This window comes from Tachypleus tridentatus, chromosome 8, assembly GCF_004210375.1.
Source record: "Tachypleus tridentatus isolate NWPU-2018 chromosome 8, ASM421037v1, whole genome shotgun sequence".
NCBI classification, from domain to species: Eukaryota; Metazoa; Arthropoda; class Merostomata; order Xiphosura; family Limulidae; genus Tachypleus; species Tachypleus tridentatus.
In genome coordinates, this window is record NC_134832.1 from 130,136,462 (window position 1) to 130,162,357 (window position 25,896).

The 25,896-nt window shown below is 34.3% G+C and overlaps 1 protein-coding gene and 1 long non-coding RNA gene across 2 annotated transcripts in view; one reads left to right on the forward strand and one right to left on the reverse strand.

Annotated features, from left to right (window-relative positions):
• LOC143223485 (protein still life, isoform SIF type 1-like) overlaps window positions 1-25,896 on the reverse strand; it is a 422,725-nt gene that overhangs the window by 300,980 nt on the left and 95,849 nt on the right. The gene's annotated exons all lie outside the window — the stretch shown is intronic.
• LOC143223487 (uncharacterized) overlaps window positions 3,026-25,896 on the forward strand; it is a 54,423-nt gene continuing 31,552 nt past the window's right edge. The window contains exons 1-2 of the long non-coding RNA XR_013012930.1: window positions 3,026-3,130; window positions 21,166-21,450. This is a non-coding gene — a long non-coding RNA (uncharacterized LOC143223487). The remainder of the gene's footprint in view (window positions 3,131-21,165; window positions 21,451-25,896) is intronic.

Here is a 25,896-nt window from a genome sequence, read left to right on the forward strand (position 1 = left end):
AAAATGTGGTAAAGTTGTTCGGTTTTAGAGCTTAAAGCAATTTAGATATGCTTATAGAGTGATACGTGTTAAAAGTCATGACTAAAAGTGTAAATATTAAATCTTGGACTAGTCAAATGTGAAATAATCATTTTCAGCCTCTAATAAATACCATCAAAATTGTAAAAAACATAATTAATATGTTCTGATCGCTGGTGCTTTCCTCTGACATTATTAGAGCTTGTTAGACACCTGGAGCATGCAGCTGATTCCTCCTTGTTAATTACTTATGACAAGAATGTCGCTCCATTTCACTGAAACTACACGTGTACAGTTGAAAAACGGAAGAGTTTATTTTCGGCATGTTCAATGTGTGCACATCAACCAGGTGCTTACCATCTTAGAATCAAAGAAGCTTGTCTTTGCCATAATCATGTTTTCCATATTTAGGTTGGTTGAAACTGTTTTGTTCCGTTTTTCTTCTCAGTTCGTATACAAGTCAGATTTTTTATCTTTATTTCCGAACTGTATCCTTGCGTGTAACATCGTGATGTGTTGATTGTAACCTACAGTCTATACTCCTACCAGATATGTTTCTCATGTTCCTCCGAGTACGTCGCTTCACATTGTGACGGTTGTATCTTACAAGTCTCTGCTCCTACAAGATATGTTTTTGTGTTCCTCCGAGTATGTCACTTCATGAGAGGGCCTGGCATGGCCAAGCGTGTTAAGGCGTTCGACTCGTAATCTGAGGGTCGCGGGTTCGCATCCCCTTCGCGCCAAACATGCTCGCCTTTTAAGCCGTGGGGGCGTTATAATGTGACGGTCAATCCCACTATTCGTTGGTAAAAGAGTAGCCCAAAAGTTGGCGGTGGGTGGTGATGACTAGCTGCCTTCCCTCTAATCTTACACTGCTAAATTAGGGACGGCTAGCACAGATAGCCCTCGAGTAGCTTTGTGCGAAATTCAAAAAACAAACAAACACTTCATGAGAATTCAATTGTATCGTACAGTCTGTGCTCCTACCAGATATGTTTTTTTTTTTGTGTTCCTTCGAGTATGTCACTTCACGAGAAGTCAGTTGTATCTGTTAGTCTGTGCTCCTACAAAATATGTTTCATGTATTCCTCTGAGTATATCGCTTCAATATACTACAATGTTAGTTGTATCCGATTCGTTGTTTCAATTATGGATTCGTCAAGTGTGAAAATTAACAAGTGAACCCAGTAATCTGAATACTTCCCGACTACACAGATGTGAAATGTTACGTGTGAAATATATAAAAAGTATAATTTCCCACTGTTTAGTTGTAAACCTTGGTGACTGATATGGGTTTTAATATTTCATTTAGGTCAGAAAAAAATTACAGTACTTTAAAAGTGTTTTTATGTTCATTATTTTGAAGAAATAAAATGGTTTATGATACACTTCCCGGAGTGTTTCTTTATATAGCAGATGCAGTATACCCACTAGCTCCATATCTTAAACATATTTTTATAGCTAGTTTTCGTGGTATAAGATAAAGTTGACTGGAATATCTGGTTTAGTAAGACTCTCTCAATCGTTCTACTGTCTCTGGAACATGTATTTTTAGACGAGAGATACAACTTCCATGCTAATTACCTAACCTCTCAGTGCATGTTTCTAAAACTAGACCAACAAAAATCAGCTTAGTTACACATGAATATACATAAACACATACCCGTATGTATATGTTGAAGGCACTTGTAAACGTGACAAAATTGTGTTACTCCATTTATTTTAAGCTGAAGACAGTCTTCCCTCAATACAACTAGATAAATCTAGTCTTCCCTCAATACAATTGGATAAATCTGTAATCGGTATTTTAAATTGATGTTTGATGTACTTAAGGTTCCAAGTAGTTTTCTCATGCTTTTGTTTTTTTATAGTCAAGCCTGAAGCTACACAATAGGTGTTAAGTATTATAGTTCTTTGTACTTATTTTTCTACCGTTGTGAAGACTTTTTCTTTTGCTGTGAGTAAATTTAGAATACAAACAATGTTTCAGTTTTACCTCTCTCGTATTAGAAAATTATTAAATTATAAGTTCCTTCTTACGTTTTCTTATTCAATAGGTGTTAATATATGGTTAAAAATAAATTTAAGACAGAGTCTCCTTCTTAGTTAAATGTGTATCAATTTGCAAAAAAGTCATTACTATGAACTCGTAAGAAAGATACTTTTATGTTTAAAACGTCTATTAACATGTAAGAAAACTTTTCTAGTTAAAAATGCAACGAACTTATAAGAGAGCTAAAAGTGAAGTTACAGTTGACGCGTGGCTTGCTATTAGAGATATATCACTTAGGGTGACAGTTCAAGGTAAACAACCCGAAGAAAAAAAAACACTCTACCTTCTAAAACCTTAGTCCCTAAAATCCAACAACATAAAAAAATTAAGCGAAAATAATTTTCGCTAGCTTGAGTTTAATAATAAAACGTTGTCCACAAAAACATGAAACAAAGACGTAAAATTAAGACGAAACAAGGAAATGAGTTATTAAAACAGTCACCGATAAACCTGATGTATTGTACAATGTAGAAGTACGAAACAGGCTTAAAACATGTTGCTGACTCATCACAATATAAACGAGACAGCTGAGGGATAAAATAGTGTCTTAGATTTACCTATTTAAGCCATCTGTAATAAGCACGTCATAAAACTTCACACTTTTATATCAGATAATATCTTGTTAATGAAACTAGGATATTTTCATTATAGTGAAATTTTGTTTTTGAATAAGAAAAACCGACAACGAGCGAGACTGGAACGCTTGCCTTTGTTTATCGGTGAAATACTTTAGCCATCTAAGCTTGTGAGCATGTTTGTTTGTTTCAGAATGTTTCGCACAAAGCTACACATGCGCATAGCCGTGCCTAATTTTAAACTCATAGATAAGACGGAAGGCAGCTGGTCAAAAGCACCCACCCAACTCTTCGGTCTGATCGAATAGCGGAGCTACTTTTAATAGCAACGGATCGCGAAACAGGAATTCGAGTTTCCTAACCACTATAACCACAGCTGATTCAACTACGCATGCTTTTAAGAACCTTATTGAGTAATGAGAATATTCCTGCTCTAAGTGATATCATCAACCCAAAACTCTGAGGATAGAGACGTGACGTCTATGTAAGGAATATGATCCAAATATTGAGGAAATAATTTAAACTTACGAAAGATCAGTTAAGTCTGCATACGTTTCTTTTGTATGTGAAGTTAAATATATGATGTATTAACAGATAAATAATTAATAATCTATAAATAAATAGGCCTATCTATTCTATCGGTAATAATAAAAAAACGATTACCAGATTCAATTCCTCTACCTCATACAAGCGTCTTACCAATTACGCTGACTCGACTTTAATCTCATTGTATAAAATAAGTATTATAATTTAAGCCCGATTCTTTTCACGTAATCTATTTTATTGGAGATGACATAATTTTATACTGTAGGTCAGCCCTACTTCTTGTTTTTTTCACATACGTCACTCTAATTCTTCGTACATTTCTTTTGTGTGTGAGGTTAAATTTATGATGTTTTAGGAGATGTGAAGTTAATGATCTGTAACTAAATAGGCTATAATGCTATCTTATAAATCAAATGTTAACTCAAACATTCCAACAAATGTCAAGTCTGCGTATAAATTTATTCTTGAGATAGATATATTTATGATAAAATTAGCGATTCAATCAGCAGACGAAAATTATTCGTTTTGTGCACCTTCCCATAAGAGAAGTGAGACCTGCGTAGTGAACGCGGCGAATAAATAGATAAGAAAACAGAGACTTTAAGTTTTTATAGAAAATAATAGCCTTTTAAATTTTGGTGTAAACAAGAAAATTGCGTTTTTAATATAGGGTTTAGAGTTAATATATAATTATAGTTTAATATGCATCGCATGATTTTAGGGTAATCACTTATTACATTAAAATAAGTTTAAAATGCTGTTAATTTTAAGGCAAAGTCGCACAATGAGATACCTGGGGTCTGTTCATCGTGGAGAATCTAGCCCTTAATTTCAGAATTTTAAGTCTGTAAGTTGCTGCTGTCCCACCAGGGACATCAAATTAAGAACTTGTCACGTAAAATTTTATTTTAAACACAAATAACCTTAAAATGTTATACAACCAAGGATCTGATAATATTTCAACGCTAGAATTTACTATGGGAATTCTAGAGGCATTTTAAACATTTTTTATAAGCTATTTATGTCCCCAAGTACTTATGGATATGTAACATCGTCTACTTTAAATAAACGAAATTTAAACCATCAATATTACAATTAGTACCAGTAGTTACAGAGATGGTCTTATATGTATTTTACATTAAAAACAAATAACATTCAAAAAGAACCTTTGCTCAAAACGTCACCAAGTAAATAAATTACTTTCATAGTCTTTAAAAGGTGATTTATTTCCCAAATTCTAATTTTTTATTTTATCACCTTCGCATTTTCTACTTTTTTATAGTTCACTACAGCCTGTGAATGAACAGAACACTACATTAAAATTATTAAGTTAAAAATTAAAGCTATTAATAGCAGATGAGTAGGCTTAATTTTGGGATCATAACTGGTGTCTTTGAATAGCTGCTAACAGTAGATGAGTGGGCTTGTTAGGCAACATAACTGGTGTTTTTGGATAGATGCCATTGTAGATGTTATCAGGGACATTGAACTAGTTTATTTCTAATAAGAGAAGTCCAAATATGACTAGCTATTGCAGTATTCGAGTATATCGTCACAACGTTTAGCAATGGTTCTTGTTGAGCGCAAAATATCAAAATGGTGGTTTGCCTTTCTTTACGTCTGAACACCGAATTTTAGCATCATAAGTCTTCATACATACCATTGAAAAACCGGGGAGTTCATTCACCTTTTTCGTCACAATTTCCCAATTTTAGAAACAAGATATTTAAGTGTAAAATAATTTCATCTAATTTCTCAAATGTTTATCTGAACACAATAAACATGTCCGTTTTTTTATCTCATGAGATGAAAACAAGTAAATGAAGGATATGTTATTTCCGTCGGTTCAGGTTATTACCTCAAATCATGAGTGATCATTAATCAATAATATTCACTAAGTTCTTCCATCTCACTTCCATAGCAAGTTTAATCTCAATCTTGATGTTTCATTCAGTTGATAATGCTAAGACACAATATCGTTGTTTAAATTTCACGTTTTCATAGCCAGTTTCAGACTGATGAGTAATCAAGAACTGGTTACCTTGTTTTCAGCTTTGGTCTGCTTCGTCAGCGTCTGCAGTATCCATCAACAGCACACAACCTCTCTTTTCTTCTTCCTGTTGTTGTCCCCCGCTAGTATAGTAGTATGTCTCCGGATTTACAACGCTAAAATAAGGGGTTTGATTCCCCTCGGTGGGCTCAGCAGATAGCCCGATGTGGCTTTCCTTTGGGAAAACACACACACTCTTCCTGTTTTCGTCTCTACCTTCACGGCTATACCGGACGAACGTCTTGAGACATCTTTGGCCAGCTTACATAACCAACTAATCAGGTTTAAATATCTTAAGCCTACATTGTAAAATATTTCTGTTTTCAAAATTTGGTCTTTAGCCAAAAATCTTTTCACTTCCACTTAGAATTTAACCACATTTCTTAGTGTGGGAAAGAGGAACTGAAGTTTCGAACCGTTCAGGGTTATCTTTAAATCCTTTTCGGGCCTGAGAGAGTTTAAACCTAAATAACTGCCAAGTAAATTAATTAGTTAGTCTTTCAGTTCTATTTATGCTTTGGTTGCTATTTTCTTATTTTGATTTAAATTTATTGAAAAAGAGAGAATCTCTTTTTAAAGAAAAAAACATTATTCTTAGGTTGAGTTTTATCTGCGAATTTTTATTTAGGCCTAACGATATTTGTTACAAACACATTTTTATCAGATCCCCTTTTTTAGCAGCATCACCTCACGTTTGGTGGCATTAGAAATTACGTTGAGAATTGAGAATTTCTTCAAAAATCATGTTTGAAGGAACTGAAATATTTGCAGTACAACCCTCTGTTCGGAAGATTGTTTTAAATCAATGTTTATAAACTCCGAATAAAAATTGCATCCCCTTCATTTCATTTTAATGTTTAACAATCGTAGTTAATTATGTACATAAGCATTATTTTGAGAAATATTTGAAAAAGGAAAGAGGGTCTTAGTTTCCAATATTTTATTACGTGCCCAAGTACGTGTTTAAAATTTCTTTTCGAGATGCATATTTCAATTACAATCAGTTATTTTCACAGCCTTATTAATATTAGTTACTAGTTGTTACATATTATAAATTTATTTCGGACGAGGCTCCGATTTATTTTTTCACGAATGTTAACGTATTTGAATTTCAATTTAAAGTAAATACTATTATGTACCAAATGTATGGTATTTGCCAACAAGAATGATACATAATTCTAATTTTTTAATACAAATATACGTTAATATACGAACAAAAAATACAATTTATAATAACAGTTAATACTCATAGTTATTACAAATTACGATTAAATGACAACAGTTTTAGAAACGTACAGACAATACTGAGTCTTATATCCGGTCTAATATTTTATAATCACTGAATATTTTATCAACGATCCAAGTCGACGACTAGAAAATTAATTATCAGTTGATATTGTTACACCTCGCTTAAGCTAGCTAGCTAGCTGTCGCTTCTTGATTGGATTCACACCGCTTACAAGTTCACTTCTTACCGAGGAAGATATTTAATATCTTCGTGGATGTAATTCACTGAATTTGAATGATTTGTAATGTAACAAGCGGGACTTGTGCAATACACAGTCAAAAATATACGTCACATGTAAAAAAGAAAACTATACAGAAACAAGCGTAGGTATTAAAATAAAAGTACAACGGTAAATTTACTACATTATTTACTAAAAAGAGAAAACTAACAAAACTAGAACGTGGGTTACTTATCGTTCTTATTTAGTTTGTTTCTTTGATCGTTGTTAAGCTTCAGACACAAACTACACAATGGGCTATTTGTGCTATTCCAACAAAAGGTATCAAAAGTTAAGTTGTAGCGTTATAAGTCCTTACTTAAACTTACCGCTGAATTAAGGAGGTAGGGTACTGGTTTCAGTACGTTACGTATTAAGTTAAAAAAAATAACACATTTTATTTCAATAAACGTCTCCATGGCATTTTTAGGTCTAAAATTTCATACTTCCATTGCGTGAATTAAAACCATCATTATAATTAAATGATCATAAGTCTGTCTCATAGATTTATTTTAAATTCAAATAGGAAACGAAGAAACCGCGACTTTTTAGTCGAAGAAAGCGGGTATGTTACAGAAAGGGCTGGAATATTAATTTTTACAATTTCATCGAAGAAAGATTCAAAGATCAACAGAACTTATTAAAACATTTTTTTCTTATGGCAAACTATAATTTTATATGAAAATCCACACTAACATTAATTTTTGTATTATACACTACACGCGTGAGATCAAATCAATTAATTTTATAAAGTTATAAATTGTATAAATCTTAAATACGAAAATTATTTTATACATATTCAAGATAAACAATGCATTGTTACCGATGTAGGGCAAAATCTCGCAGTAAAAGTATATTAACGTAGAGAAACATCCGTTTAAATTCGTATTAATTTACCCAGCGTTATAAACTGTTACACTTACTTGAAGCCCGGCATGGCCAAGTGTGTTAAGGCGTTCGACTCGTAATCCGAGGGTAGCGGGTTCGAATCCCGGTGGCACCAAACATGCTCGCCTTTTCAGCCGTGTGGGCGTTATAATGTGACGGCCAATCCCACTATTCTTTGGTAAAAGAGTAGCCCAAGAGTTGGCGGTGGGTGGTGATGTCTAGCTGCCTTCCCTTTAGTCTTACACTGCTAAATTAGGGAAAGCTCGCGCAGGTAACTCTCAAGTAGCTTTGCGCGAAATTCAAACAAACTTACTTAAATGTTACTCCATCAAAATACCAACAATGGTTTTGAAACATTACTAGTAATGACTGTTGAATACTTAAGGTGCAATTAAAACATAAAGTGTTGAACTTAGTTTTAAATAGCAGTTTTCATACTTGTGATCAGAACGTTTGATACCAATCATTAAATTCTCCCTGACTGGTGGTTCGAAGATCCTGATACGAACTTTCCACCGTTTAGTTTAATATACATTCGATTCCATAGTTCTTGTTTAATATCGCTGTTGTTGATAAAAGTGAAATGTCTGAATGTGAGCTTCAAAAACCTTTTCACTATAACAATATTACATTTATATTACTAATCGTCGAACTGTGGTAATTTTAAACCTTATTTTCTGTTATTATATCACTTCAATAACTTAGATATGTCTAATCACTTAATATATTCATAATGTACCAATGTTGTTTTCTTTATTAAAGGTATATTGAGCTTAAACACGTAATGAGCACAGGCAGAAAATTTAATATGTATCATGCAAGAAGTAAATCCCCTTAACACTTGACCTTTTAGAAAATAATATATACATTTTTAATATATATTCACGAGCTTTCTTATGCAAGATACGCGCCGTCTAGTCAGGTACCTAACATATATGTCGTTCTAGAGCGTAACAATAGAGTTTCGTCATAAAAAATAAAAACGTAGCCGTGACTAGTTTAACAAAATCATTTTTGGCGCCACAATGATTACAACTGAAGTCACTTATCTCGCACTTAAGGCCGATATTATATCATTAATTTATAACATAAATTCGTTCCAGTAGAAGTAATATCAAAAGCCTGAATATTATTTTTTATTGCATTAATAGTTTTATTACAGCTGAATTGCCTCAAAATACCTCTGTTAATCTTACAGACGATAATGAGAGAAGTTTGCTAATTTAGTTCACTACCTCATTCTAATCGTAATAACCAAAAGACACCCATCCGATCGGACCATGAGTTTTTGTTGCTCTTTTAGACCTGCTCTTTAAATGAATTAATTAATCATTTCTTAACGATATATATATATATATACACACACACTGCTGACCAAAATCTTAAGGCTCTACTCAAATAAGTGGTTGAGTCTAACAACGCAAAATGCATATTTTTTCTTTATGTTCATTAGTCTTAAGATTTTGGCCAGCAGTGTATTTATAATGGTGAGAAACGTTTGTAAAAATTTCAGCTTGCACAACAACATAAACTACACACTAGTATTTACACACACGCGTATATTGTTGACTCTTACACTCAACAATTTTCTACAATTTGAATAGACAGAGAGAATTTCGCAATACAGATTTAACAGTGTTAGATATCTACATTTCTATATATAAATCTAACTCAAACAAACATCGATATAAATAATTATAGTAAATCTATCACAGGATTTATTTCCTCGTGAAACAAAACATTTTCGGTCTTATGGAACTTTTATTTCGATAGTTATTTTCTTAAGCTTAGGAGAGAGAGAGAGAACAAAACATCAGCAATATTCTATCACTTTTTGTTTGATTTCTGTTTCATTATCTACACTAATAAACGTTATTACATCATCTGGTTTATGGTGTTAAGGAAATATAGTAATATATTATGAGCCTTTTCTCATCTAAACAACATCGTATGATGTTACTCATAAAACAACGTGTCGGTTCCCAAATTATATTTAACTATCAATTACGTGTTTTTACAACGTAGTTTAAATTTGTGATCTTACTCAGTAAAGTAGCCACAGGGTTAAGTTTTTTGTTTTTGTGTTTAGTTTTGCTACATCAACAGCGATGGTTAAGTGTATTTTTAATACACTAATTTGGAAATATTTTCATACCAACAGCATTGTTAAACAAAAAATCTTTTTCATCATTTGTTTCTGTTATGAAACAGTTTTAATAGCTTTGTGTTTTATATCTCCAATTCGCTGTCATTCTTCTATTCCGATAAGATAGTTATTCACTAATTCATATACCACCATTCCCCTCGATGAAACTGTTATACCCATCAACACGGTGTCACGTTCCACTTCAGGAAACAGGGGCAGTAATTATTATATCACATTCCTTCACTAGATATAGACTACAAAACCAAACAATAAATCACCGGTCCCATAATTAGACAGGTTACAACAGCAATAAACAAATCACTATTTTCCACTTAAGTAGTCTACAAGATCAAATCAACAAATCATTTCTTTACTTGATTATACTTTAACACCAATCAAAAAACCAACAACCAGATTAAACAAGCTATAAGACAAATCAACATTTCTTAATTTAAATATGCTACAACCAACATACAAACCACTATTATCAACTTAAATGGACTATGAAACAAATAATCAAACCGCCACTTCTCTACTTAAAGATACTAATAATACGAAAAACATATTACCATTCCTCTACTTAAACAAATTATAAAACCGATATTTAACCATTCCACTACTTAAACAGACTACTAACACCGATCAACATACCACAGTTCTTCTAATTAAATAGATTATAAAATCGCTAAATATATCACCATTCCCTTACATGCATACCCCCTCCTAGCGGCACAGAGGAATGTTTGCGGACCTACAACGTTATAAACCAGGTTTTGATACCCGCGGTGGGCAGAGCACATATAGCTCATTGTACTTAACTTCAAACAAACAATTCCACTACTTAAACAGACTAACAACACCAATCGACATACTACCAAACCTCTACTTAAACAGATTACAACACCGATCAACATGTCACAGTTCTTCTATTTAAACAGACTATAAAACCGATCAACATATCACTAGTCCTCTATTAAACAAACTACTATTACCAGTGGAGGCTCCCAGGGAAGCTTGAGACCCCCAAAATGAGCCAAGCCCCCCTCAGCCCCCCAATATTGTTACATACATATATTCATAAAATATGGAAAACACAATCGTTGTTGTTGCTTAACAATTAACATCAAAGAGACATAGATCTGTAGAACTCAACGTCTTCACTAAGACGGAAGTATGTGTCATGCGTCCCATAGCAATGTACTGAATGCACTGAAACTCATGCGCTGTATTGCCGCTCCCTGTGTAATGCCATTCTATCTTAAGCTTTAACGAAGATTAGACTACCACGTTGATTTCCTAAACCACGTTGATAATCTTTAAGCGTCTTGTGGAGGGGGGACAATGACCACAGAGCCACTGAATCAAAGGGCCTGTGCATCCTCCTAAATCAGCAGTTCGTAACCAGTCTAGTGGCCATAAAAAAGCTACTGCTGATGACAAAACAACTATCAGACCACCTCCAGTCACCAGACCTGCAGCTGGCCTCTGCAGAGGACCTAGTACAATCTGTCATCTCTGGTCTCTCAGAAATGAGAACTGAAGCAGCATGGAAAGACTTGGAAGAGTCTGCTGAGGATATATGTAAGAAAATGGAAATACGCACTGAGATGGTGCGTCAAGGTGGATAGCGATCTGCCCCAGACATCTGGACGAATTCATAATCATATCTAGTACTGGCCAAAGAGATGAACCAACACCAGATGCCAGGAGACACACCTTCTATGCTATCATAGACAGGATGCTCAACGAGCTGAATATAAGATTCTCCTCTGATGCCTGCAGTGTTCTGATGGGTACAACTGCATTGAACCCCAAACACTCCACATTTCTGCACAAGCAAGCACTCTTAGGAATGGCAGCAAACTATGGTGTGGCAGAGGATGACCTCGCAGTGGAGTCCACCAGTTGAACCGGCTAATTGCCAGGAAGAAAGACAAGGGATAGGAAGTATCCACACCATTAAGCTTGCAACCATGCTGGAGCCATACAAGGATGCCTTCATGGATCTCCACATACTTGTATGCATCGCTGTGACCCTGCCTGTCACTTCATCTGCCTGTGAGAGAAGTTTCTCATGTCTAAAGCTTCTCAAGGCATACTTGCGCAATAGCAGTGGTAACAACTGCACCAGCAACCTTGCTGTCATATCAGTAAACTCCAGGAGGGCAAAACAACTCGATAATGATACTGTTATAGACACATTTGGTGCCAATCACCAGAACAGGTGCATTGTTTTGAAGTAATATTGACTATAAACACAACATGATGAAAGATAGTTAGCCTGATAGTGACCTTACCATTCCTCAGAGTATATTAATTTCACATGGGATAATTCGTTTCTGCTATGTAAACTATGTCTTTATGTTATATTTCTTTTGATTTGTAGTTTTACTCTTAATGGTATATTAAATGTTCAATCTAAGCTAATCTTGATTTTCTTTATTATTATGTATTACCTTGGGTGGAATTTAAGTGAGCTTCCTCTTTTACATATACGCATATTTTCATAAACAGATTATTTCTAATTTGAAATAATGAATTATTAATCAGAGTATGAGTTTCCAATGAAGACTGCATTGAAACGCAGTTCAAAATAGCACACCTTTCTGAAATGTACCTTGGTATTTACATTATTACCATCTATACTTCATATTGATGACATTTTGGGAGGCCCCGCCAGTGTTTACCTCAGCCCCCAACAAAATATCCTGGCGCCGCCACTATTACTCTACTTAAGGGCCCGGCATGGCCAAGCGTGTTAAGACGTGCGACTCGTAATCTGAGGGTCGCGGGTTCGCATCCCCGTCGCACCAAACATGCTCGCCCTTTCAGCCGTGGGGGCGTTATAATGTGACGGTCAATAGCACTGTTCGTTGGTAAAAGAGTAGCCCAAGAGTTGGCGGTGATGAGTAGCTGCTTTCCCTCTAGTCTTACACTGCTAAATTAGGGACGACTAACACAGATAGCCCTCAAGTAGCTTTGTGCGAAATTCAAAAACAAACAAACAAACTCTACTTAAATAGACAGCGAGTAAAATCATGTTAATAAATCTCCACTCACATGATAAATATATTTAACATACAAGCACTTTGACTTTCATCAAGCTTTTAATGCATCTTATCTTCCTATGATACAGATCGTATACTTTTTGTGTTGTCAGCTTTGCAGGAAGAAACGAAGCGATTTCCTGCCTCTAAATACCATACAAGCGCATGATGAAATCAAAGGAAACCGCCATAAATTTCTTCACACGTCTTTTATAAGCTGGTTAAAGATACAATTAACATATGTTCAAAAAAGTTTTTTCTTTGTTCATTAATTGTGTGAAACTTACGATAACAGAGAGCTATAAAATTCACGACGTTAGGAAAGCACGTAGGTTAAAAAACCAATCTAAGACGAAAACACAAAGCCACGTAATAACTTGAGCGAGTTCGACAGATGATGAACATTTCTTCAAGAGGGGCAAACTGAAAATGTGTAGAAGCGATATGTTAAAATCACACGTATTTCTGTGGTTAAATTTCTTGTTAAGTATTGCCGTGTGTGGCTGTATGTGTGGTTTAATCATGAATATTCTTCACTCGTAATAATCTTACCACATGGAAATCAGCGATTACGTACACAAAATGCTATAAAATTCCACCAAGTGAGATTTCAACCTATTAGAAGAGGACATTAAAGGTCTATCTTCATGAATATGATAAAGTTTGCTCGTTTGTTTAATTACGGAGCAAACACACTCGAGGAATATCTGCACTTGCCGTACCTAACCCAGAAATAACACGATACAAGTAACTTAATTAACACTACTATTATCAAATAGTAGGACTGACTGTCACATTATAATCCCCCTACAACTGAAAGAGGAAAATTTTCGATGATGGGGTTTGGCCATTAGGACATACGATATACTGAACTTAATGTAGTGTTAAGTACTAATGTCAATGTGGTCAGTAGGTTTATTTCAACGATATAGCGGATTTACAATTGCTTTACGTACTCGTCTTAATATGGTCAATAAATTTATTTCTTAATCCCATCCCATTCTTCCTTCTAACAGACAAGAAAACTGACAAACAGTCCAACGTTTGTCACCTATAATTAATAAAAGGAAAAAATTAAATTATTCGAAATATAAACAAATGGCCATAAATATCCCGCGTTTTTAAATTAAGTTGTTTCAACCACAGTTTATGCCTCCAATTGTATTGAGTGTAACTAAAAAATTTATTATTTGAACGTTTATGGTACTCTTGCATAACATTTTACTATTACACATTTTACAATTTCCATGTCTGTTGATGAACTTAAACGTAAATAAACTTTGTATATCAGATCAGTACAGTAAAAGAGAAATAACTTATATACTGGCTCTTAATATACTGGAGAGAATCCCCTCGAATAAATACTTAAAATATGTATACTATTGTTTGTATACGTGGTCGAAACGCTGTAAAGTACATTTAATTTTAAAAATTACCCCTTTAACTTGCAATTCTTTATAATGAAGCGTTAAATATATGTACTTCTTTGAGACTCTGAAAAGAAATTATCACATTGACAAACTTTCGTGAAATATTCCATAGAATTAATAAAATAATCTAAAATATTTCAAGAAGTGCATTTTGTGCGACAATTAATACATTTAGTCCATTCACAGAGCCAAAGTGTAAGATCAATAGGGGTGTTCTGTATTTTTATAAATTTCTTTAATTAGGTGTACAGCTTGTTTTTTCGCGCAAAGCTACACGAGGGGTATCTGCGCTAGCCGTCCCTAATTTAGCAGGTAAGAGTAGAGAGAAGGCAGCTAGTCATAACCACACACCGCCAATTCTTGGGCTACTCTTTTACCAACGAATAATGAGATTGACCGTACATTATAACTCCCCGCGGCCGAAAGGACGAGCATGTTTGGTGCAACGGGGATTCGAACCCGCTACCCTCAGATTACAAGTCGAACGTCTTAACACATCTGGCCATGCCGGGCCGATGTAGAGCTTAAAACTAATTAAAATACGAATATTTCCCGTATTTCTCCATCAGAATCATTTCAATTAATCAGAAATGACTTACTTACTCTTTGTCTAAAACTTTATGTTGCTTGTTACAGAAACCCACTGTTGGAAAGTTTGCTTTCAGCTATAACAAGTTATGTTTGGAATTTCTTGTGGCTAACGAACAAAATGGTCGTTGGCGCAAGTTCTTACACAAAATAAAAACAAATATGGCGCAATGCGTCGGTATGATCAAAGTCCTCGTTCTTCTCTTTTATTCGTTAATCAAGATATTGGGCGAAACGCTTTTGACATTTATTAACGACTTTTATCTATAAAACTGCAGCATCCAACCAGAAATGTCAAACACCAATTGTTACATTGCAGATTTCTTAAATATCTTTTGCGATTCATGGATTCATTTTTTTTCCTAGCTTGTATATTCCTTATACACTGAATCTTAAGATATGTTAAATAATGAATAATTATTACAAGAGATAACAAAACTTTTAAGCCATGAATTTATTACTTAAACTATTAAGCACATTTAAATATGGGTGCGTAATGTGCCCATCCTGTTATTTACAGGATTAAGAAGTAACATAACGTTATATGAAACCTTGAATGCAACGAATTTTAGGATGATTACATTGTAATTGCCTATAAGAAAAAAATACGTTTGTTTTCTGGAACAGAGAATTTTCCCTTAAATTTTAAAACCATGTTCTCTCTTCTTTTACACTTTTAATAACAACGCAATATTTTTACTATAAAACCTTTCCTTTTCAAAACAGTGGTACAAATATAACGTAAATATTATTAAAATTTAAATTATGCAAAAACTTTGAGAGTGCCATGAAATAGTGCAGTAAAAGTACATCCCAATACTAAGAACATATGTCACTGCATCTAAACATGGTGCAATAGGGGTATGTCACAATATTTAAATATGATATGAGACTGCACCCAGAAGTCTTGCAGTGGCTGAACACGATAATACTTACATATAAAATACGGGAGCCTGGCATGGCCTAGCGCGTTAAGGAGTGCGCTTCGTAATCTGAGGGTCACGGGTTCGCGCCCGAGTCGCGCCAAAACATGCTCGCCCCCCCAGCCGTGGGGGCGTTATAATGTGACGGTCAATACCACTATTCGTTGGTAAAAGAGTAGCCCAAGAGTTGGCAGTGGGTGGTGATGACTAGCTGCCTTCCCTCTAGTCTTACACTGCTAAATTAGGGACGGCTAGCACAGATAGCCCTCGAGTTGCTTTGTGCGAAATTCCAAAACAAACAAACAAATATAAAATACGCTACTGCGTCAAGATATAATAAAGAACGTGTACACCAGAATACTTCAAAAGATATGTCAATGGGTTGTAACAGATTTAATAATGTATATTTATTTTAATATCTATGTTTATTTAAGTTAAATACATATTTGGAAATGCATGTAGGTTATACTGTTAAATGTGTATTGCGAAATTCTCGCCTATTCACTAAATTTGTAGAAGATTCTCGAATGTAGCAATCAACGATATATATTTCACATTGTTGCCAACAAACACTTCTAGAACTTCGTCTTAACATTCATAAACCGACACACAGAAAGACACATGTGTATATTATTCGTTTACTATAGTTAGTATACTATAAACCTCGGAAGGTAAAACTCTGATAAACGCTTACCAATCGGAAAACTACAGATATTTCACCAGGAACGTTTATAGATTTTGAACCTTACAAGCCATTTAACTTCAGTGAATTAACTTCGAACGTTAATATTTCTACGAAAACATCACATAACTTCAGCAGAAAAAACTCGCGTGTGAAGGGATAGCTAGTTTCCTGTCAGGTGAAGTGTACTTGTGTATCAGTATGGAATTAATTCGATCATCATGAACCGTTGATAAAATATTCAGTTTCAGACTAGACACAAGACTTGGTATTGTTTGTAATAACACTTATTATAAACTGTATTGTTGTTTGTATATTATATTTCTGTTAAGAAAGAAAACTGTGTATATAAATCAGTTGACATATATCATAAGCTTGATACATACCGATATTTAATTGATTTCCATACATAAATAACAATTTAACTCAGTTTCATGCTATTCCAAATTGTAATACGTAACATAATAAATCGGAGACTCATCCGGAATAAATTATAATACGTGACAAGGTACCTTACTTGTACATCAAAATACTTAAAGAAAATATGTAATTTCGTCTAGAAATGGTTCAGTAAATGTATATCCTAAAAGTTCAAGAAATGTTTGTCTCTAGAAAGTTCTCCAAACAATTCTTAGTCGATCAGCTTTATCGTTTTATTGATACGTATGTTTTATTTTTATTGTTTTAATCTTAAGAGAAAACAATTGTAAGGTCCTTCTTTAAAATACTGACAGAGTAATTAATCATATTCAAACTAAAACATTAGCACAAACACCAAACAAACTTTAGTTTTTTATCAACAACAGAAGCAATTTGATCAAATTATTCTTCTTTGTAAATGGTTTCTTTTCAAAGCAGAGCACCACTGTCACGTGGCTAAATTACGTGTGCCACTCTTTAGAAATTAAAGCTATTTTAGCCGAGCACTTTTGAAATTGCATCATTGATTCTTTGCAACAATATGAAAGTGGGTTGAAATACCTTGAATGTTTCCAGAACACACTAAAAGCACGAACAACCTAGCAATAACAATGGGCTTTTCGGCGTTCATAATTTCTTTGCAACAAAATCAATAATGTTATCAGGAACTTAAGTAAAAGGTGTAAGACTTGGATGGTATGCACTGCAATATTAAAACATTTGCTCAAATTGAGTTACATATCACATACTGGAGCCAGCTGAGGTTTGAGTTTCGAGTACAATAACTCTTATCAATGCAGTTAGTTTCATGATAAAGAACGTTATCCAAATAAGCATCATACGTTTTCAGTTGATCTGACAATTATCCAGTAGAGGGAAGTGTGTTTTATATCACAGTTTGTATCACCACAACAAAATGATAATCTTAAATGCGAAGCCTAATTAGAAAACTGGATGACATGAAAACTCGATTTACAAAGTTGGAATTGTAAATGTGTAGATAAAATATGTACCAGGAAGATTCAACATGCTCAAGTACACTTGTTTTCTTGAGACACCTCATTCAGTAAATGTTAGAATGTAAAAAATAAGTTTGGTTTGAATATCGCACAAAGTTACACGAGGGCTATCTGCGCTAGCCGCCCCTAATTTAGCAGTGTAAGACTAGAGGGAAGGCAGCTAGTCATCACCACTCACCGCCAACTCTTGGGCTACTCTTTTACCAACGAAATAGTGGGATTAACCGTCACATTATAACGCCCCCACGGATGAAAGGGCGTGTATTCGAACCCGCGACCCTCGGATTATGAGTCGAACGCCTTAACCCACCTGGCCATGCCGGGCCTTTAGAAAATAAGTGACAAAAGTTTTTTTATATCCGTGGGAATGAGGGAAACAGGAATTTGTATTCTCAAGACTGCTGGTATTGGTATTAAAACATTAATTAAAATAAAGTACAGAACAACGTTTCGACCTTCTTATGTCACCTTCAGGTTAACAAAGAAACAAGGATCTGCTTAAAATGGATCTCGAGTATTACGAGTTAAAATTCAATCAGCTTTTTCCTTAACATATTCAAAATTTCTTTACACTTTTATTATAAGTTTTAACTTAAAACTCTATGTTTTCAACTGGAAAAAAACATTATAAAACATTTAAGCTTCTACGTGACACTTAATGGTTTCGGATCGGAAAGTTCAAGGTTCAAGCCTCTGAGCACGCTCTTCACTTATAGCTAGGAAGAGTTATGACTGTGGAAGTAAATTCTTTCTGTTTGGTTTTGTTTGTTTGTTTGTTTTTTAATTTCGCGCGAAGCTACTCAAGGGCTATCTGCACTAGCCGTCCCTGATTTAGCAGGTAAGAGTAGAGAGAAGGCAGCTAGTCATCACCATCCACCGCCAACTCTTGGGTTCCTCTTTTACCAACGATAATAGGGTTGATCGTCACATTATAACGCCCTCACGGCTGAAAGGGCGAGCATGTTCAGTGCGACAGGGATTCAAACCCGCGACCCTCTGATTATGGGTCGAACGCCTTAACCCACCTGGCCATGCCAGGCCTCCTGCTTGGTTAAAAGTAGTCGTATAAGCGGCTGGTGCTACTGACTAAAACAGATCTAGACTTGGGATGGATGAGCCAGTAGTCTTTCAGTTCACGTGTCACATAAAACAGATCAGGTTGAAAACAACAAATACTAACGCACGTTCTATCGAACGAAACAATATTCTTTTCCTCCAGATTTCTCCTAATATTATTGAAATCAAACAAAATAGTACACTAATGAAATCAGGTTAATTCTGATTTAACACTACTGAAGGCAACTAAATTTAAAACAACAAATTCGTAATGGTCTAAATTAAAGCAATGTTTGAAAGCCATATCGGAATGGTATGGGTTCTCAACTGAACTTAACAGAACTAAACTCGACTGGTTCAAAATAAGTAACATTTTACATACTGTTGCTACTAGCATTTCTGTATAAATAGTTCTGATTTAACCTCATTTAGTACATTAATAAACTGCTCTCTCTTTACAAATTTCTTATATAATGTACAAACACTATAAGGACATTTATTATAACCTCTTGAAACTGACTACTTTCTGTTGATCGTATCGCAACATTTATTTAAATATACGAATTTTGTTTTGGTTCATCATAATTATGTAGTTCATTTTAGTAAATGTAGAGTAAAAAAAACGTACCAAAAATGTTATAATTAATTGTGGTTTTGATCTCTGCTCCCCTCGTGATTGAAACGTAATTGAGAATGCAATCAACAGAAAACAATAAGCAAAGTAATACAATTGTAGATTTAAAGTGCTTGTCTTCAGCCATTAGTCTGCTCTAACTGCTTTCCGTTATTGTTTGAAACTGAATAAATGACACTCCTGTTTTATTATAATGCATCTCGTTGACATCAAGACTTCATAATTTAACCGCAAAATACTTACAAATCGATTATGGTGCTTGAATTCGTGATAAATTGGTTTCTAAAGCCTTTTTCTAAAAATTGATTTTACAATTATTGGATGATACAGTAAAATTCTAAGAGCTTTGATGTTTGACAACAGTCCAGCACGAGCTCACATTTTACAGGAAATTACGTCAATCACTATAAGTATTGTTGTCTACGTCAGGTCCAGCTTAAGCTCATATTTTTCAGCAAATTACTACAAGCGCTAAAAAGCAAGTCTTCTCCCCACTGTGCACTTCCCCAATAATCTCTTTATTCCAGTACATTACTAAAAAGCTACGTTATACAGATCTTGTTTCTATTGTACATCAAATACCAGTCCATCAATTCAATGACTTGCTATAACCGTTAAAAGGCAAGTCTTGTTCCCGCGTCACCTCCACCAGCAGCTTTATCTATTGTATAAATTACTACAGCAATTTAAAGACAAGTGTTGTTTTCAAGTCCCCTCCACTAGAAACTATATCTATTTTATTAAATTACTACAACCGTAACAACAGAGGTCTTGTTCTAATGTCACTTCCACCAGTAGCCACATCTATTTCGGTAAATTACTACAACCATTACAATTCGTTTTCCCACACCATCTCCACCAATAGCTATATCTATTGTATAAATTACTACAAATACTAAGAGACAAATATTGTTTTCAATACACAACAATCACCACTCCTTCTGTTACAATATATTACTAAAAACGTTAAAAGACGACTTTACCCCACATCATGCCATGTTTGAATCTACTTCATGGAAATGCTACAAACTATAAAAGACAAATATATTTACGACTTTCTCTTCACTTAAAGGACATCTTTTCAACAAAACGTAAAGATTTAACCTAAAATTTAAACAATCGTTCTTGTTGCCATTAACCTAAAACCCGTTCTTGACCACACAAGGACTTTTTAGGCAATATTTATGTAGTTAGTACAGGTTAACCTTGGGAAGCCAGTTATCTTCTTAAACTAACCCTCAAAAAAAAATAAAAGGTAAGTGTTGTTAGTATGGAAGAGATTGAAAAATGTTAGGTACGCACAAAAAACAGGTCTAGAACCTGGAGACCTAAACTACACAGGTAAGTTAGCATTTTTGAAATACATCTCTTTAGTTTTATTCAAAGTAAAATGAACGATAATATATGATTATTTCCTTTAAAAACACAGTTTTAATGAACTACTGTAAAGTATTATCTGTTTTAATGTAATAACTCAAATGTTGCGATTTTCTTCAATAACGAATTTATAAAAAAAAAGCGAATATTTCTTCATGAACTATATGGAGTTTCGAAACATGCAATAATGTGTTGTTTTTTCTCTGAGTCACGAGGCTGCTTACTACTATTGGAGCACCTGAGATTTTGATGTATCAGCGGTGATTATCGAGTATATATACCTACTAGCATCCATCTCCTATCCATACAGCTGTCCCTAATTTAACAAGAAAAAAACTACAGCGAAGGCAGCTAGTCAACATCACTAACCGCCAACTCATGGGCTTATCTTTTACCAACGAATAATGGCTTCGATCGTCACGTTATAACACTTTCACGGCTGAAAAGATGAGTAATCTCAGCGATGAGGTTTCAAACCCGGGGTCGGCAGGTGGTGAGTCAAGATCCTTAACAATCAGACCACACTAGTCACATAAGTATTTGATCGTTTTCGTAAAATATTTAAAATAGTTGGCCCATGGTAACAATTTTCATGCGTTATAAAATTATAGCATACAATTTTATTGCACTATTAATGTCCACGCGAGTGATAGATTCTTATATTTCTTTTAATTAACAACTGGTTCTGTTTTCATTCATTTTTATAGATAAAAAATAATCTACCAATTTTGGTGAAATATATTTCTGTGTCGCTGGTTCTCTAAAAAAATAACGTTATCTTTAGTAAATCAAATTAAAGTAATTGAAATAAAATACTGTTCTATTAGAAATGTAACCTGGATCGTTTTTCTTAAGACCTAGTAATTTGTATACTCTTAAAAAATGGGTTTCTATCGTCTAAAAGAGTTAAACAGGTATTTGATATTCTTAAATTAGCCATACTAATTCAAAATAAAACATTCTTTGCAATAACAAATTTCAATTTATCTTTCAATTAAAAATATCATATAATTCTTTACTGTGTGTGTGTGTGTGTCATTTCCATTACACTGAACGATAATGTATTTCATTTAGCAATTTAAATAAGATATAATGGGGGAAAAAAAATGATTACAAATTACATGAATGTTTGTGACTGGATTCACTTACAGGCGAAAGAACCATAATCATAGAACATGTAATATTGCGAGTAATAAAAAAAATCTTTATAAATTAACTCGCTCGTTCATTCACTAAAATGTAGAGGCGCTATGCACTTCATATGATGCCTTTCGGTTAGGACTAATTAAAAGCGGGTACTGAGCGAAAACAAACAATATTTTTAAATTTAGAATTATGTCCGACTCAGAAACAGGATCATTCTAACTTCGTCAACAAACTCTTGGTAAGAAGTGAAACAAAAACATTATGATTACAAAGTAGTGCTAGTGGTACAGAGAGGCTGCAAACTAGACGTTTCCAATACCTACGATCCCTCATGGGACAGTGGTAAGTTTATGTACTTGTAACGATACAATTCTGGGTTCAATTCCCCACGGTGGACACAGCAAAGACCACAGTGTAGCTTAGCTCTGTAAACAACAAACGAATAAACAAAGCAACAATGTATTCAAATCCTATAACTGCGTATCTAGTGTATTATTTTATTTAAACAATTCCGTAGTTTTTGAACATTTTAATGGTAGTCTTCGTGTAACTGGACTAGCACTAAATTACACTTATCATCAAACATGTATTTTATGTACTCATTCAAATTAAGAAGCATTGTGCACGTGGATACGAGAAAATGCATCTTTCTGTTCGCTTATATCTTATAATTCAAGCACAGACTTGCAAAGAATTTCATTTTAATTTTAAATCACCTTTCTTTATCTTCACGTAATTCGCCAGAGTAATATAGAGTAATAAATAATGTGAATATTTCAGCACACGATTCTTAGAAGAACGATTACCAAACAGTGTTTCGTGAGTGTAAGTGGGTTTAACTTCCTTTGTCGTAAGTCAGGAGTTAGTGCTGAAGAGCCACCACACCATAGGATATAAAATGCTGAATTCAAAGAGCATTTTAACCCTATTTCCTATCCTATGCATCACGTGTGATTCACAGGACACGATACTAAAGTGACTTAGTATCATATGTGATACATTGCAATATATCCCCAAATGGCACAGTAGTATGTCTGCGGAATTACAACGCTTTAAACCTGGTTTCGATACACGTAATGAGCAGAGCACAAATAGCCCCATTGTGTAGTTTTGTGCTTAATTACTTATATTTTTTTGATATGCAGCTGATGTTAATGAACGTGGCCATAGGATTGGTTTGTTTGTTTTTTAATTTCACGCAAAGCTACACGAGGGCTATCTGCGCTAGTCGTCCCTAATTTATCAGTGTAAGACTAAAGAGAAGCCAGTGAGTCATCACCACCTACAGTTAACTCTTGGGCTATTCTTTAACCAACGAAGAGTGGGATTAAATATAACATTATAACGCCCCCACGGCTGAAAGGGCGAGCAAGTTTGGTGTGACAGGTATTCGAACCCGCGACCCTCGGATTACGAGTCAAGTGCCTTAATTACCTGGCCAGGCCGGGCCGTAGCCACAGGAGCTGGTTGTTTTGGTCCAACGTATGAGATTAGAAGAGAGAGCTTCATATGGGACGTTCAAAGCTCGTCTGAATGATGACAGATTAAGTTACTTTCACTCGAGATAATATTTAACGTATGATTTTCAGCTGCTAAAACTTTCTACTTCACTCTCTTTCAACAATACTAGAACGATCTGCTTCACTCATGGCTACTTGGGTAACTAATCAAATAAGCTTTTCATAAAAACCATTAAATGCTCCAAGATAGGGAAAGGGTTATATGAAACTGAGGTATAACTCTTATGAAGTAAAAATGTAATTTGCCGAAGCATTCAATCTTTTTGGTCTACTGGTTTCACTGAAATATTGTAATATATATATCCTATGATTTAAGCGCATAACTTGAGATTCTTTATAATATGCGCCCGTAATTCCCTAAGCAAAATGTGATTTCAGACGCATGTTGTTTGTTGAACTTCGTGTCCAGCTACTCGAGAGATAGTTGCGCTAACTGACCCTAATTTTGAATTGATTGACTAGAGAGAAGTCATCTTTTCAAAACCACCCATTCAAAACTCATTGGCTATTTAATCGCTCAGTAAGATTAGACTGTTCTTCTCATAACGCACCAACAGCCTCAAAGTGCGAAGACAGATTTTTCCTGGGGGTGAGGAGGAGGGCAGTAACTGAGTTGGAGTTACGGGTCCTGTGAACTGTGTTTAGTCCTGACATAAATGCAAAACTGTAAGATTTAAATCGTTGCTACACTGAGTAGTTAGATTTTCATATTATTTATATTCTACAACCCGTACTACTTTACATTGATTAGGATGTTACAAACGTTTTCAGTAGCTCAAGACTAAAGCGGTTTTATGTTTAGATATTTAAAAACAATCAAAGACCACTATAGTTTAATACAGTAAACTCAATACAAATATATCTTTTATTCGACCTACAGTATATACGTACATATCTCCTTCTGTATGATATAAATAGTAACTTTTCCCAAAGATTTGATGGAAAAGCAAACGCATACAATAGTGCAATTCACATACAATTATATAAGACGTCTTTTAAACATCATATATTTGTAAAACACTATAAGTATGTGCATAACATAAAGCTGGTCTGGTGAGCTCTAGGGTTGAATGTTGGGCCACGTCGGCATTTTTTTTTTTTTTTTACTGGAAACACATGTAGAACCAAACGGGGAAAAATTGTTAAACATTATTACTATCCTTATTGTTATGTAAGATCATGTACAGATTACGCACTGCTCATATTTTCTAGAAAACGTTATGCATGTTTGTTTTATAATATTCGCACAAAGACATCAGATATCAAAGCAATTAGAGGTAACCTATGTAAGCCCTCTTGATTTTAATTTGATAAGTAAATGGATGTTATCATCCACGCTAACTCATGGAAAATTCTTGTCTTTTGAAACCAAATAGTGGAATTTGACCGTCATCCTTATAACGCAGAATGGTCACAAGATGCAGAGCACGAGTTTTGTTGAGGAAGGGGGGGGAGCGTTAAAATCCCTAACAAAGAAGGATAGGGCGAATATTTCTTACAATATCTAACTAACAAGAGGACAGAAAAAATGTTTTCTAATTTTCTTTTGATGATATAATAGAATTACGTAATATCTCTTAAATTAAAGTTGACAACTGCTAAATAAGATTAGATGATGTTTTAAAGGAAAGAGTGATTTGATGAATGTTACTGAGAAAGAGATTCAAACAATGTGTTACATAACCCAAAATATATACCACAACATACTTATATCGGTACCAAGATGTAGCTTATAAAATACAGATATATGTTGTTACGTATGATAATTTCAAACAGCCTGAATTTTAATTTTAATTTGAAAGTTAATTAAATATCAGTATGTATTAAATCTATGATATTTGCCAACAAGATTGGTACACGTAATTTTCTTTCTTAACACAGATATATCTTGATATATAAACAACAATACAATTTATAATAACGGTTATTACAAATAATTATTCATATGCAAAAATGTTACAAACTCACAAACAATATACAGTATTCTATCTCGCTACGAACTGAATATTTTATCGACGGTCCAGGTCCATGACAAGCGAATTACATTTATGTTGATACACTTCACTTAACGGGAATGCTAGCTGTCTCTATTCTTCTTTAGCCTAACACAGTTTATAAGCTTACTTTTCACAGAAAAAAAAACAGATATCTAATGTCCTCGTAGAATACTAACGTCCAAAGTTAATTCTCTGAAGTTGACCGGTTCGTAATGTTTGAATATATAAACTTCATAGTCAAATATCTGTAGTTTTCCGATTAATAAGTGTTTATCA